This window comes from Cupressus sempervirens, chromosome 9, assembly GCF_028749045.1.
Source record: "Cupressus sempervirens isolate cs-2001-9-10 chromosome 9, ASM2874904v1, whole genome shotgun sequence".
Classification (NCBI taxonomy): domain Eukaryota; kingdom Viridiplantae; phylum Streptophyta; class Pinopsida; order Cupressales; family Cupressaceae; genus Cupressus; species Cupressus sempervirens.
In genome coordinates this window covers 666,029,780-666,043,412 of record NC_143126.1, presented here as the reverse complement: position 1 = coordinate 666,043,412, position 13,633 = coordinate 666,029,780, and the positions used below count along the sequence as shown (strand labels likewise).

The 13,633-nt window shown below is 35.1% G+C and overlaps 1 pseudogene; it reads left to right on the top strand.

Moving 5' to 3' along the window:
• LOC149540506 (floricaula/leafy-like protein) overlaps positions 1-13,633 on the top strand; it is a 133,724-nt pseudogene that overhangs the window by 46,520 nt on the left and 73,571 nt on the right.

Here is a 13,633-nt window from a genome sequence, read left to right as displayed (position 1 = left end):
CTAGAGGACTCTTCTAGAAAGAGCTATAGAGTCAGAAAGGAGAAGAATCTCTACCATCACACCTCCATCTATTCCTAACTACCACATTAAAAGATGAGATGCAATAATAGATAGATGAGAAGGATGTGGAAGGCATTGATGTCTTCAAGATATTAGATTTTGATTTCATGCCAGTGGGTACAAAGTTGGTAGGAGATAAGATCAGGGATACTCCAACCAACCAACCTCAATAGGAGGAGTGGAGTTAGATTCCACCATAATCACAAGGGCCCAAGGTAGAACCACCATCATAGGAGCATGTCACAAGCACATAGTAGACCAAAGAGAGAGAAAGTATGATCAGAATGACAATGTATTCAATATGTGATAATTAAAAGTACACTAGGAGTTCTTGTATATAAAGGCCTCTCAGGAAGCACCTAGAATATCTCTAGAAACAACCAAAAGACAAGACAACTAAGTACCTTATCCAACATTCTAGATGAATGGATAAGAATGAAAAAGTCTCATATGTGTGTAGAAGATTCCTATGTTGTAGAAAAAATTTTCTTAAAAGAGGTACGAATCCCATGTGATGTCATAATGACAACTAACAAGAGTGCACAAAATCCTAAGTGTCTCAAAAATTAAAATAATGCAAAATAATAAACTAATAAATAAACCTAAGTAAACTTAAGTAAGTGAAATAAGTAAATACTTATTTACACCAACACCCCCCCTTAAGTGCAACTTAGGGGAATGCCCTTAAGCTTACGAACTAGGATGATGATGCATAATGGGTCCCGGCTACTATGCCATATTAGTTACCCATGTACATAATGAACATGCAAATATCTCATAAAGTGGAGAAAGAGGGAAAACCTCATGGGAAAAACCCTCCCCCAAAAAAGAGAGATAAATAGGGATGCATCGATGGATGGAGTAATCAAGACCCCCCCATTATGACATACATCTAGTATATACATAAGAGAATGAGAGAATGAAGAGAGACAGAATAGGCTCCTCCCCCCAAAAGAAAAATGCATACAAGTGAAAGCCACTCTAATGAAGAAGCTAGTCCAAGAATGCAGAGTGGTGTTCCTCCCTTTGGGAAGGAAAAAAGGCAAAGGTACACTCCTAAGATGTATGTTGTACTTGAAACTTGCTCAAGTATCCCTGTACTGATGTTGAAGTTCACCCCTTCCAACTATGCTAAAAAGAATGAATGTAGATCGGTCAAAGATCTTTGTTAAACCTATTCCACTAAATCATCTATCTGCTCAACTGACAAAGAGACCTCCACTAATTTTTGTTCATAAGGATCCATAATCATGCCAACCTATTTAGATTGATCATGTAGAGAATGGACATGAGGCTCAGAGTGAGCCCTCGCAACAACTATAGAAGAATCACCTTCATCAATGAGAAGATGTGAATCCTCAAGTCTATCTCCCAAGTCAACTAAAGCTGGAGCTAGAAGATGAGATGTAACATGCTGTGATGGACCTTTCACTATGGAAATGTAAGCATGTGGACTAGATTGATGTGACCTCTCACTATAACTATCGATAGAACCCCACGAGTCTGAACCTGTTGAAGCACTATCGCTGGTGTCACTATCAATTTCTACTATGTATGATTTGCAAAGAGGATTAGAGGACAAGCTAGGAGGACTTTCCTCAAAGTGAACATCCTTCTCCACAAAAATCTCATGTGTCTTTAGATCCATTAGTTTGTAAGCCTTCACATTGTCTTCATAACCAATGAAAGTACAAAGCCTAGGTGCCAATGCCTTGCAATTCCTAGAAGATAGGTTAGCCCATGCTAGACAACCAAAGACTCTAAGGTGACTCACAACTGATTTTCTGCTGCACCATGCCTCAAAAGGAGTCTTGGCATCTAAGGCTTGATGGGGAGACCTATTAAGTATGTGAGTAGCACTGCTAATGGCTTCAACTTCAAGTGTAGGATCAAGAGACTTGGTATTTATCATGCAACTTTCCATGGTCTTGAGTGTCCTAATCCTCATAGCTACAACATCTATCTTGTGTGGACTAAATTCTTGTGAGTTCTGAAGATCAATCCCCTTAATTCTACAAAAGTTCTTAAGTGTTCTATCTACATATTTGTTTTCATTATCCACCCTTAATACCCTGATGGCTTTGCTTGACTTGTGTTGAACATGAGTCTTGAAGTCTTGAAGCTTATGAACAACTTCATTCTTATGATGAAGGAAGAAGACTCAAGTGAATCTTGAAAAGTCATCAAAAAATGTAAGTATGTAGCAACCTTGGCTAACTAAAGTCACGACAAAGGGACCTGCTAACACAATGTGAACTAGCTGAAGAACAACTAGAGCTCAAGAAGACTTCCCTTTATCATACATCTCGTTGAGATTCATATCCACTAAACAAGATGAACACTCTCCCTTAGAAAAGTTGATATTAGGTAGACCTTTGACCATGTGTTTTGAGCAAAGTTGCTGAAGAGAGTAGAAGTCAAGGTGACCAAACCGCTCATGCCATAAGTTGATGTGTGAAGTAGAGTGAGTTAACAAAGCTTGGGAAGAAGTCTTAGGCACAAAGTGGGAGATGGAGTATAACCTCTTGTCATCATTGACTTTCCCCACTACAACCAATGAATCATCTTTTAGACTTTGCACCATCACCAAATCTGGAAGGAACTCAACCTTATGACCATCTCCAAGATAAGTGATTTGGTAAACTGATAGGAGATTGGAGCTTAGATTTGGAACATAGAGAACATCCTTGAATTCCCCACTTTCCATTTCCACATGTCCTTTCCCTTCAACTTCCATCTTAGCATCATCTCTTACGAAGATGTGTGGCACCTTTGACTGCTTCAATGAAGGAAAGTCTTCTTTTGAAGAACCCATGTGGTAAGAGGCACCTGAGTCAAGTATCCATTCCGAAGAAGAACTTGTGTTTTCCATAAGTGCTTGGCCTTTACCCTTTGAAGAGGTTGGAGTTGAATCCTTGGAAATACCTGGCACTTGAATCTTGTTCTTCTTTAGTAGATATTCTAATTCATCAATTATTTTTGTCTTGCAATGATGCTCATAATGATTTGGCTTTTTGCAGTATGCACAAAAGAGTTTGTCCTTCTTTTCATTACTTCCCTTTTTGTTTGGAGAAGAACTACCTTGTTGAGAGGAGGATTGTTGTGTCTTAGATTGTGTTTTATGCTTCCACTACTTCTTGTTGTTGTTGCTTCCCCCCCTTGACTTGATTTGTCAAGATCACTAGCGAACAAGGCTTTGGTCTTTGATGACTTGAGAAGTACAAAATCCACCAAGTGAGATTGTTCAAAAATCAACATGTCTACAAATCCATCAAAGGAAGGCTTCTGGTAAGCAGATCCCATGGTCAACCTGTGAGTATTAAAAATCAAAACAAAGTTGCCATACTCAGAAGGTAGCTTCTTCAGGATGTGATGAAACAACCTGTCATCCTTTACGAGATTTCCACAATCTTTGAGAAGTGCCCTATGCTCATTGACTTTAATGTTGTAATCTTGAATTGTGTCATAATTCCTAGGATCCAAGAGAAGTAGATCATCCTCAATCTGAAATCCCTTTTCTTCATCCACTTTACCATACAACTATTCAAGTTTATCCCAAGCTTCTTTAGAGTTTGAACAATTTTTAATGTGAAAGAGAAGATCCCCATGTACACAACTCTTGATTACTTCCAAAGCCTTTTGGTCTTGAATTTTCCAATCAATGAGTTCTTTAGCATCAGTAGGTTTGGTAATTGTACCATCAACATACAAACTATATCCTTTTTCCATTAGTCTACTCCATGAAATATCTTTCCATGTAGAATAGTTGCATGAAGTTAAAGGGAGACATTTAAAACCCATGATACAGAAATGAAAAGAGCACAAAATAGAGACAAAAATACAGTACACACCCCAGCCCCCCTTTTCACTCAATCAAAACACCTGCCCAAAAAAGATGTTGTTCGCACTTTATAAGTAGTGTGTTTACAATGGGCCACTTGTCAAAATGAACAAAGTGGACTTTCTAATTTTTCTTTTACAACTGCCTTATGAGGTTGAAATCTGTCACTTAGGCACTCTAGCTCAGAATTACAACAATTCTAAAAAAAATTCAAAGCTTTACAATGCCAAAAAGGCCTAATTTTTAAAGTAATATTTTGGTCCACACAACCCTAGAATTTGACTTTAGATCTAGAAATTAGACAAAAAGATACACACTTTAAAAAAAAATAGAACTTGAAAAAGTGATCAAATGTGCCCATACGGAGCTTTTGAAGTTGCAAAATGGAAGATTATGCAAGTACAATCACCAAAAAACATAATTTCTGCAAAATTTTTGCACCAAAACCAAAAAAAATAGCACCACTAGAAAATTCAAGAAATTCTACCCAATTTCATAAAAAATTGCACATAAATTGGAGTTTGGATGTCCAAGTTATGGGCTCGCAAAGTCAAGCTGCCAAACTAAAAAGCAATTTGAAGAGGGGTTTGGAGGAAAAATTGTGTGTCTAAATTTGATGGTCAAACAGCCATCACTGTAGTTGTAAAACACTTGGAAATGATGATCAAGTGCTCTTTAATTTTAACTTAGTGTTCTATTGACATCAGCAAAAAGTTGGTGCCTTAGGGGGACATGGCAGGATGGGGTCAGCGTCCATACTATACGCCAAATTACACATGGAAAAATATGTACTACTTACATGGCAACACCGAGTCCCACATGGAGGGTGACGTCAACTCTAGTTGAGTAGGCAAAAAAAATGCATGTCACTGATGACTAAGCAGTCTGCGTGTCACAATAGTGATGTGGTAGATAACTAAAAGGTTGCATGTTCCATCTATGTGACAGCTTTGTTCAGCATGGGTTTGTTGTCTAGGTGAATGAACAAGGGACATGTGGCTTTGATTCTAGGCAAGAAAAGATATAAATGCATGCCCAAAATTTGATGTCAAAAAGTGCAGACGGGGGCCAAGAAAATCTTGCAGAGATGCCGATGCCAAAAAGGAGAGTACCACAGTCGGAGTTTAAAGAATGTCGAAAAATGAAGTCTGAAAGTGGCAAAAATTTACCACGCTAGGTTTATTTGACTCCAAAAATGGCTCCAAACATGTGGCTGGAGAAATGCGAGTAGCAGCTAGAAAAGGAGAGACCCGATTGCTAGATTTCAGGATTTAATCCCACATTCATTGTGTGAAGGGCCCCAACAGTCTTTAAATGAAAAGGGTCATGAATAGATAAAGAAAAGGAAAGGCCAATCGAAGTAGTCGCTAGTCCGATTGCTCTGTAGCCAAATTTTAAGAAATCCAATGTCGAAAAATATGATATGATGTTGGTTTCTAGGAGGGTCTTTGTCATATTCTGCATAGTATGACTGCTATGCCAAAAACTATATGCCCACTTATTTAAACTACATATTCCCTATGAACAAATAAAAATACCTCCAAATGGAAGATCCAGGGTGTCACTGCCTGGGTCTGTTAAAAAAAATTTCTTTGCTAGGAATTTTTTTTTTTGCGTATTTGGACCAAAAAAATGACGAAAAATAATGATGGAAATACAGAGAAAAATGATAGATCTAAAAAACAAATTAATTAGATCTAAAAATGATCATACTTGAACTACAAATAAGGGCCTATGGGTTCTGATTTGCAAAAAGAATTACCCTCACAACCAACTTTAGGCCAAGGTAGCCAAGTTTATAGTCAATTTTCACCGGTTCAGTGTTTCAAACATGATGGCAAGGTCAGATCTAGCCCTTGACACTCCCAATTTTTGCAGCACTCTGAATTTGAGCTGAGGTGATGAAGCAAGGGTGGTCTTGAAACACCTATGTGATGAGAAGTCTCCAAGAGCTTTGATACCATGTAAGAATTTTCCTAAGGGCAAAATTCACCCAGGAACTAAGAACTCAAACACAAGCACATAGTAGACCAAAGAGAGAGAGAGAGAGAGAGAGAGAGAGAGAGAGAGTATGATCAAAATGACAATGTATTCAATATGTCATAATTAAGAGTACACTAGGAGTGCCTGTATATAAAGGCCTCTCAGGAAGCACCTTGAATGTCTCTAGAAACAACTAGAAGATAAGACAACTAAGCACCTTATCCAAAATTTTAGATGAATGGATAAGAATGACAAAGTGTCATATGTGTGTAGAATATTCATATGTTTTAGACAACATGTGCTTAAAAGAGGTGTGGAGCCCCTGTGATGTCATCATGACAACTCACAAGAGTGCAAAAACTCTTAAGTGTCTCACAAATAAAATAATGCAAAATAATAAACTAATGCATAAACCTAAGTAAACTTAAGTAAGTGTAATAAGTAAATACTTATTTACACCAACAGTAATAATATATGCTTTTGGTGCTCACATTTGGAGTGTACTGAATCTTTGCCTAAATGTGTTATATTTTGTGGATTGTATGTTCATAGAATGTAATTGAGCCAAAAGTTTACTGTGTTATTTATGGTTGTGTGATCTTTTAATTTTGTGTTTGCTACATGTTTGTAAATTCCTCTAATTTACTTAGTTCAAAAAGAGATCATCATATTATTCCTACATAGCATTTTGTTTCACATGAATGCACTCTCTATGGCCTTTTGATTTGATGAAAAGTGAAACATCTTATGGTTTATCAAATTCCCATCAATGATTGCATCATTGGAACTAAGGAATCACTGCTCCTATTTTCATTGGTTATCCACCATTCTTTTCAAAAGCTTAACTCACAAACATATTGTTATAGTAGCTTATGTCCATTAGGATTTACATACATGTTATTTTCTTAAATTCATTTTATCTTATGCCATTATGAGGTATATTACCTTTTCAGATTTGTTCCAGATACTATATTATTGTCATTTCCCCATTCTCAACCATTCTAGGAACCATGAACTAATTGCTTTTATGTACCTTATTCTCTATTCTATTAAAGACTATATCTTTAATGATAGATAAAAGAAAGAGGAAGGAAAACCCTTTTATATCATCCACCAGGGTTTCATGCACAAACTTTACAAACACCATCTTTCCTTAAACCCACCACTTCTAGTGAACACATTGGCTACTATTACTCCCCAAAACTCTGTGGACCCTAGCTTTGGCTCAAGCCATAAAAAAGTAAAAAAATGCCCTGGTTCTAAGGTAAAAATAAGCCTCATTAAGTTTGATATGGACACAAGGAGGAGTAGGAAAACTACTTAGAGAGCTAGTAAATGACTCCAAATGGAGAAATTCAAGTTGCCTCCTAGACCATAATTTAGCTCTGATTCTACTGAGAGTGAGAAAAATCCCATTGAGAGGAATAGGCCACACAAGAACACTGGCAAGAAGGCAATCTCTAGCCCTCCTAGTCCCTCACACATCTTAGACACCTTGCAAGCCTTCTTGTCCCCAACTAGAAGTAGGGGGGAGGACATCACCTCCCCCATGAAATGGTCTCCAAAATGTGGGGTAAAGAAATGGAAACATAGCCATGGATAGAGCCAAAGAAAGGCTTGACTAGAGAGGCTAGAGAATTCAATGAAGGAGATGATAGATAACCACATTGGCATTTGCCAAGAAAATGACACCTTGGCAAAATTTTCTAGGAAGGTCATGCACTCTATTGCCACCCTCTATTCCCTATAGGTAAAAAAGGATCAGAAGGATTTGGGAAAGGAGAGAAAAATTACCCACTCCATTTATGATTTCTTAGTGGAGGATTGGCTAAAGACACTCCTCGATAAACCTATCAAAGAGGAGGGGGTGGACTCAAATAGAGAATAACCTAAGGAAAAGAAGAATGAGGAACATAGGAAGAAAGAGGGCAACTAGCCTTGGCTCTATTTTTTTGGTTTTTATGTTTTGGATCACAATAAAATTATTTCCCTATATTTTTTTATATATGTATACGATCAAGTACTAGACTAATAGAAACAATATGTCTCCTTGCTACTAGTACATTTTTCTATTTTATTTGATGGTTAGAAATAGGACTAAGGGTAAGGATTGCTATATTTTGGAGCTTGTCTATTTTTTTGAAGTATAAAATTGGTATCAGTTAAATAGGTGCATCAGTACATTTTGAGTCATTTTTTGATTAAAAATGGTCAACTTTCTTATTCAAATTGATCAATTTTTTGACAAACCATTTTTCACTATTTTTGTCATGAAATCCTCAACCAATTCTTTTCAGTGTTAGAATTTTGATGATGCATTTGGTTGAAAATAACTTCCCTTGTTAATAAGACCATTGGTTGAAATTTTATTTTGACCAAGTTTCATTGAAAGTTCGACCAAAGCATCAACCAGGATGCCAAACCCACAATGACATCCTAGTCAATGCTTTGGTCAAAATTTTGACCAAAGCATGCCCTCGATTGACCAAGATGCCAAACCCACAATGATATCTTGGTCAATGACTTATAGTGATACAACATCTCTATTTCTCATCATTGCAATGATTATATTTGTATATAGTTTGTTGATAATCACTATATGTTATAATGATAAGCCTCTTTTATTTCTCATCACTATATTGCTTTTGTAGTTTATTTGCAACGATAAAAGGGATTGCTACATGTCATAGTGATATACTTTCTTAATCACTCATTGTTATGTCAAGATTTTTGGAAATATAAGAGGAGTAATTGAGAGGGGAGGGGTGAATCAGTTACTACTAAAATAAATCCTAGATCCTTTAGATGTCAAGTAAAATTCAAACTGATAAAATTAATTACTGTTGATACTCTGTAAGCATACATAAATTGTTGTAACTTGGTAAATGTAGAGCTTGTTTAACTTTAGTAGATCTTTAAATGTTATTAGCAATTTATTTGCAAACATGAAATAAATAACATGAACACATATGGCACCAGGATTTAATGTGGAAACCCAATTTGGGAAAAACCACCAAATGCATCTCACTCTTCTAAATTGAGACTTGTTAGGAGCCAACCCTGTTCAAGGATACAAAACACACTATTAGGTGTAACCCTATTAAAGGATTTAATCACCCTATTAGGAGTGGCCTTGCAAGAGGTCTTGAAATCATTCAAAGGAATTGCCCCACCTTTTTAGAGGATTTAGAAATGGCCATTAAACCAACTCTATTAAGAGATTTTAGATCACTACTACAATGGTTAGAGAGTAACAATGAAATGACTTGATTGTGATGCAATTGAATTGCTGATTATAGATCTTTTTTTTGGTTTTATACTTGATCCTTTCTCATTGAATAACACATTTTTTCTTCACATAGATACCATCTTATTCTTCAAGTTCACTTCCTCTCTTCTTATCTCTTTTACTTATACCATCACAACTTGACCTTTTACTTATACAATCTGGAAGGTATAAGTAAAAGGTCAAGTTCCTTTGATATGACATTTGTGTAACATCAAAGACAACACATAATTAATCAATTTTATCGAACAATCTCCCTCTTTAGCATTGGTGGCAACACAATATGTCATAGCACAATGAAATTTTGAGAATAAGACTCCCTCTGTCAGAAAGTTTCTCCATTTTTTATTTTACACAGAAAACTTCTCCTATAGTATTCTCCCTCTATGAATTAATTCTTTTTAAAAAGATATGAGAAAAAAATTCTCTCTTTGACAACAGATGTCAAAGAAAATTTTGATTAGTGTTAATGTACCTTGAGTATAGATTCATCTACAATATGTCATTGCCAATACTACAACAACTGATTGATCTTCAACTTAGTTCTTGTTGATGAATCACTAAACTTTATTTAGTGAGCTTCAAATAGGGGAATGACCCCTAGCTTACCTCTTAGATACAAAAATAGATCCTTGGGTAATGGCTTTGTAAATATATCTACAATTTTTTCTTTTGTAAGTACTAATTCTCTTACAAAGTGATATTTCATTGCAATGTGCTTTGTTTTGGAATGCATCACTGGATTCTTTGATATGTTGATTGCACTGGTGTTATCACAATACATGACTATTGGTTCTTTGATTTCAACCTTCATTCCTTCCAAAAATTGTTTGAACATAACAATGTTAGAGCCATTTACTACTATAACAACATATTCTACTTCTGTTGTGGATTGAGATGTGTAGTTTTGTTTCTTTCTTGTTTAAGATACCAGCCTTTTACCAAGAAAGAATGATCTACCACTAGTGCTTTTCCTATCATCAAGATTTCTTGCCCAATCAACATCAGTAAATACTTTTAGGTCAAGGTTGCCTCCAAGTTTGTACCATAAGCCATAGTCTTCAGTACCTTTTAGATATATCAAGATTATTTTTATTGCCATCATGTGTTTTTCTCTAGGTTTAGCTGAGAATCTTGCCACTATCCCAACTGCTAAGGCAATATCAGGCCTTTTATGTACTACATACTGTGATTTCCTAATCATTGATTTGTATAAGGTCTAATCTACTTCTTTGGAGTCATCATCTTTTGTAAGCTTAAGTCTAGTACACATGGGGGTTCCAACTAGTTTTGAATCCTCCATTCCAAACTTCTTGAGTATCTCTTTGATATACTTAGAGTGAGTGATATAGATACCATTCTTATTCTATTGTATCTGCAATCCAACAAAGAATTTTATTTCACCAAACATGGACATCTCAAATTTTTTATTCATTTTTTTTAAGAATGCTTTGCATAAGTCATCATTTCCTATAAATATAGTATCATCCATAAATATTTTTGCCAACACAATCTTCTTATCTGGTCCTTCCTTGATATACAAGCTACTATTATCATTTGTTCTTTGAAAACTAATTTGCATCAAATAGTTATGTAATCTTTCATACTAGGCTCTAGGAGCTTGTTTTAGACCATATAGGGCTTTGTGTAATTGCAGACCATGTCCCTTTTGTCTGGATCAACAAAACCTTCTAGCTATTCAATGTAGACTTCCTCATCAAGAATTCCATTCAAGAATGCAGATTTAACATCCATCTGATATGCTTTGAATCCTCAATGAGGTTCATATGCCAATAAAGTCCTAACACCTTCTAGTCTTGCAATAGGGGAAAAAGTTTCACTATAATCAATACCTTCCTCTTGAGAATAGCCTTTACATACCAACCTTTCTTTATTTCTTGACAGCTTTCCATCTTCATTTAGATTATTCTTGAATACCCATTTTGTACCAATCACATTCTTATCTTTGGGCCTAGGAACAAGAGTCCAAGTTTTATTCTTTTCTATATATTTTATTTTTTCATTCATAGCCTCAATCCAACTTTCATTTTCTAGTACATCTTTAACACTTCTAGGTTCAAATTTAGTAAGTAAACATGTACCTTTTATTTTTCTGCTTGTCATTATTCCATTTCATTTGTCTCCAATGATATGATCAGGTCTATGATGCCTTCTGACATATTTAGCCAAATACAAGTTCTTTGACTTTTGAATGAATTATACTATCTTCATTTTGAATCTCAAATTTAGACTTGAGTCCTTCTATATATGGCTCAAGTTCTTTAGACTTGGTATGCACTAACTTGGTATCCTCTGAATGTAACTCAGGTCCTTGTGACTTGGTTTGCACTTCCTGTAACTCAGTAACTATTAGAGACTTGGAGAGCTCAAAAGATGTATCAGATTCATAGTAGACAAATCTTTTGTAATTTTTTGACTCCTTTTTTCTATCTTCTTCACTCTTTTCTACAAACTCATCAATTATCACATGGGCACTTTCTATGATTTTGTGAGTGAAAAAATTTAGATATTTGTATGCTTTACTTCTATAGGAATATCCTAGAAATACACCTTCATCACCTTTTACATCAAGTTATCATTTTCTAGATTCTTTCAAGATATAACATTTTCTACCAAATACTTTCAAGTAACTTACATTGGGTTTGTAACCATACCATAGTTCATAGGAAGTTTTGTTTGATTCCTTCAACTAAAATCAGTTCAAAGCATGAACTATAGTGTTGATGGCTTCCTTCTAGTATTTGATAGAAACATTCTTCTCAATCATTAGTGTTCTTACACAATCCATGATGGATCTTTTTCTTCTTTCAGCTATTCCATTTTTCTCAAGAGTACCAAGGGTTGATACTTGTCTTTTGATTCCTCTTTCAATGCAAAAATTGTTGAATTCATTTGAGATGAATTCACCATCTCTATCTGATCTTAAGCATTTCAATCTTTTTCTAGTTTCTTTTTCTACTCTAGCTAGATACCGTTTGAATTTTTCAAAAGTTTCTAATTTTTATTTGAGATACATAACAATCATCATTCTAGAATAATCATCAACAAAAAGAATGAATTTTTTATCTCTGCTATAAGTTTCTATTCCAATGGGTCCACATAAATCAATATGCACAATCTCCAAGACATCTTCTAACTGATAGTTTTTCTCTTAAAACTAGTCCTTCCCATTTTATCAATTTGATAATTTTTGCATAATCCAACAGCAGGTTTCTTCAAACTAGGGATACCTCTTACTCTTTTGAGTTTTCTTATGTTGACCATATTATCAAAGTTTACATGACATAGTCTTCTGTGCCATAACCAAATTTCTTCTACTTGAGCAATAAAACATGAGCAATCACCAAGATCAAGATAAAACAGGTTACCTTTTTTTTTTCTGCCTGATCCAATCAAATTTCCTTGGTTATCCAATAGTCTTTCTTTGCCATTCATGAATTCTACCTTGAATCCAATGTTGTTCAGTTGTGCTATACTCAGTAAATTATGTTTTAGTCCTTCAACCCAATAGGAATTATCATATACAAGTTCATTGGTTAATGAGATACAACCTTTTCCTTTTATGCAACAAGGTTCATTGTTTCCAAACCTTACACTACCTCCATCATAGTGTTCAAAATATTCAAACTTAGTTTTATCTCTAGACATATGGTGTGAACATCCACTATCTACGATCCATGTGTCATTTTTACTAACATGAGAGACAAGTGCCATCTATCTCCTTCATCATTAGATTCATCTTTTACAACAATATACACTATTTCATCTTCGCTATTATCAGAATCTTTAGCGTAAAACAAGTTTTCTTACCTTTTTCTTTGTAGGATTTGTGACCTTTGAATTCCTTCTTGAATTTTTACTTGTGGCTTTTCTTCTCTTCCTTGCTTTCTTTGTTTGGATATCTAGTAGTAATATGACCAATTTCTTCACAAGAAAAATAGATTAAAGGAATTTTGGCTTTGTACTTTCCTCTACTCCTGAAACATTTTTTTGCAAGTAGAGCTTCAACAATTTCAAGATCACTATCAAAACTTTCTTGTATTTCTTCCTCACTTTCTAATTGATTATCTTTTATTTTCCTGCCTTTTCTTTGAGTGAGAGTTTAGCTTCAAATGTAGACTCAATACTTTTGGAAGTAGGAAAATAGTTGTCAAAGTTGTCTAGTTCAAAAGCTATCAATCTTCCTACTAGGGTATTCAAGCCTATCTTGTTATTTGGATCACATCTCTTTTCTTAAATAGTAGATACTCTAATTACATATATGGGAAGAAAAGCTATAAGTATTTTTCTTACAACAATTTCTTCTTTAATTTCTCCTCTAGATGCTCTGATTGCACCAACACTGGCCTTAATTATTTCCACATATTTTGCAATGTTTTCATCTTCTCTCATTCTCATCTGATCAAATTTTCCTCTAAGGCTTTCTCCTTTGGCTCTTCTTA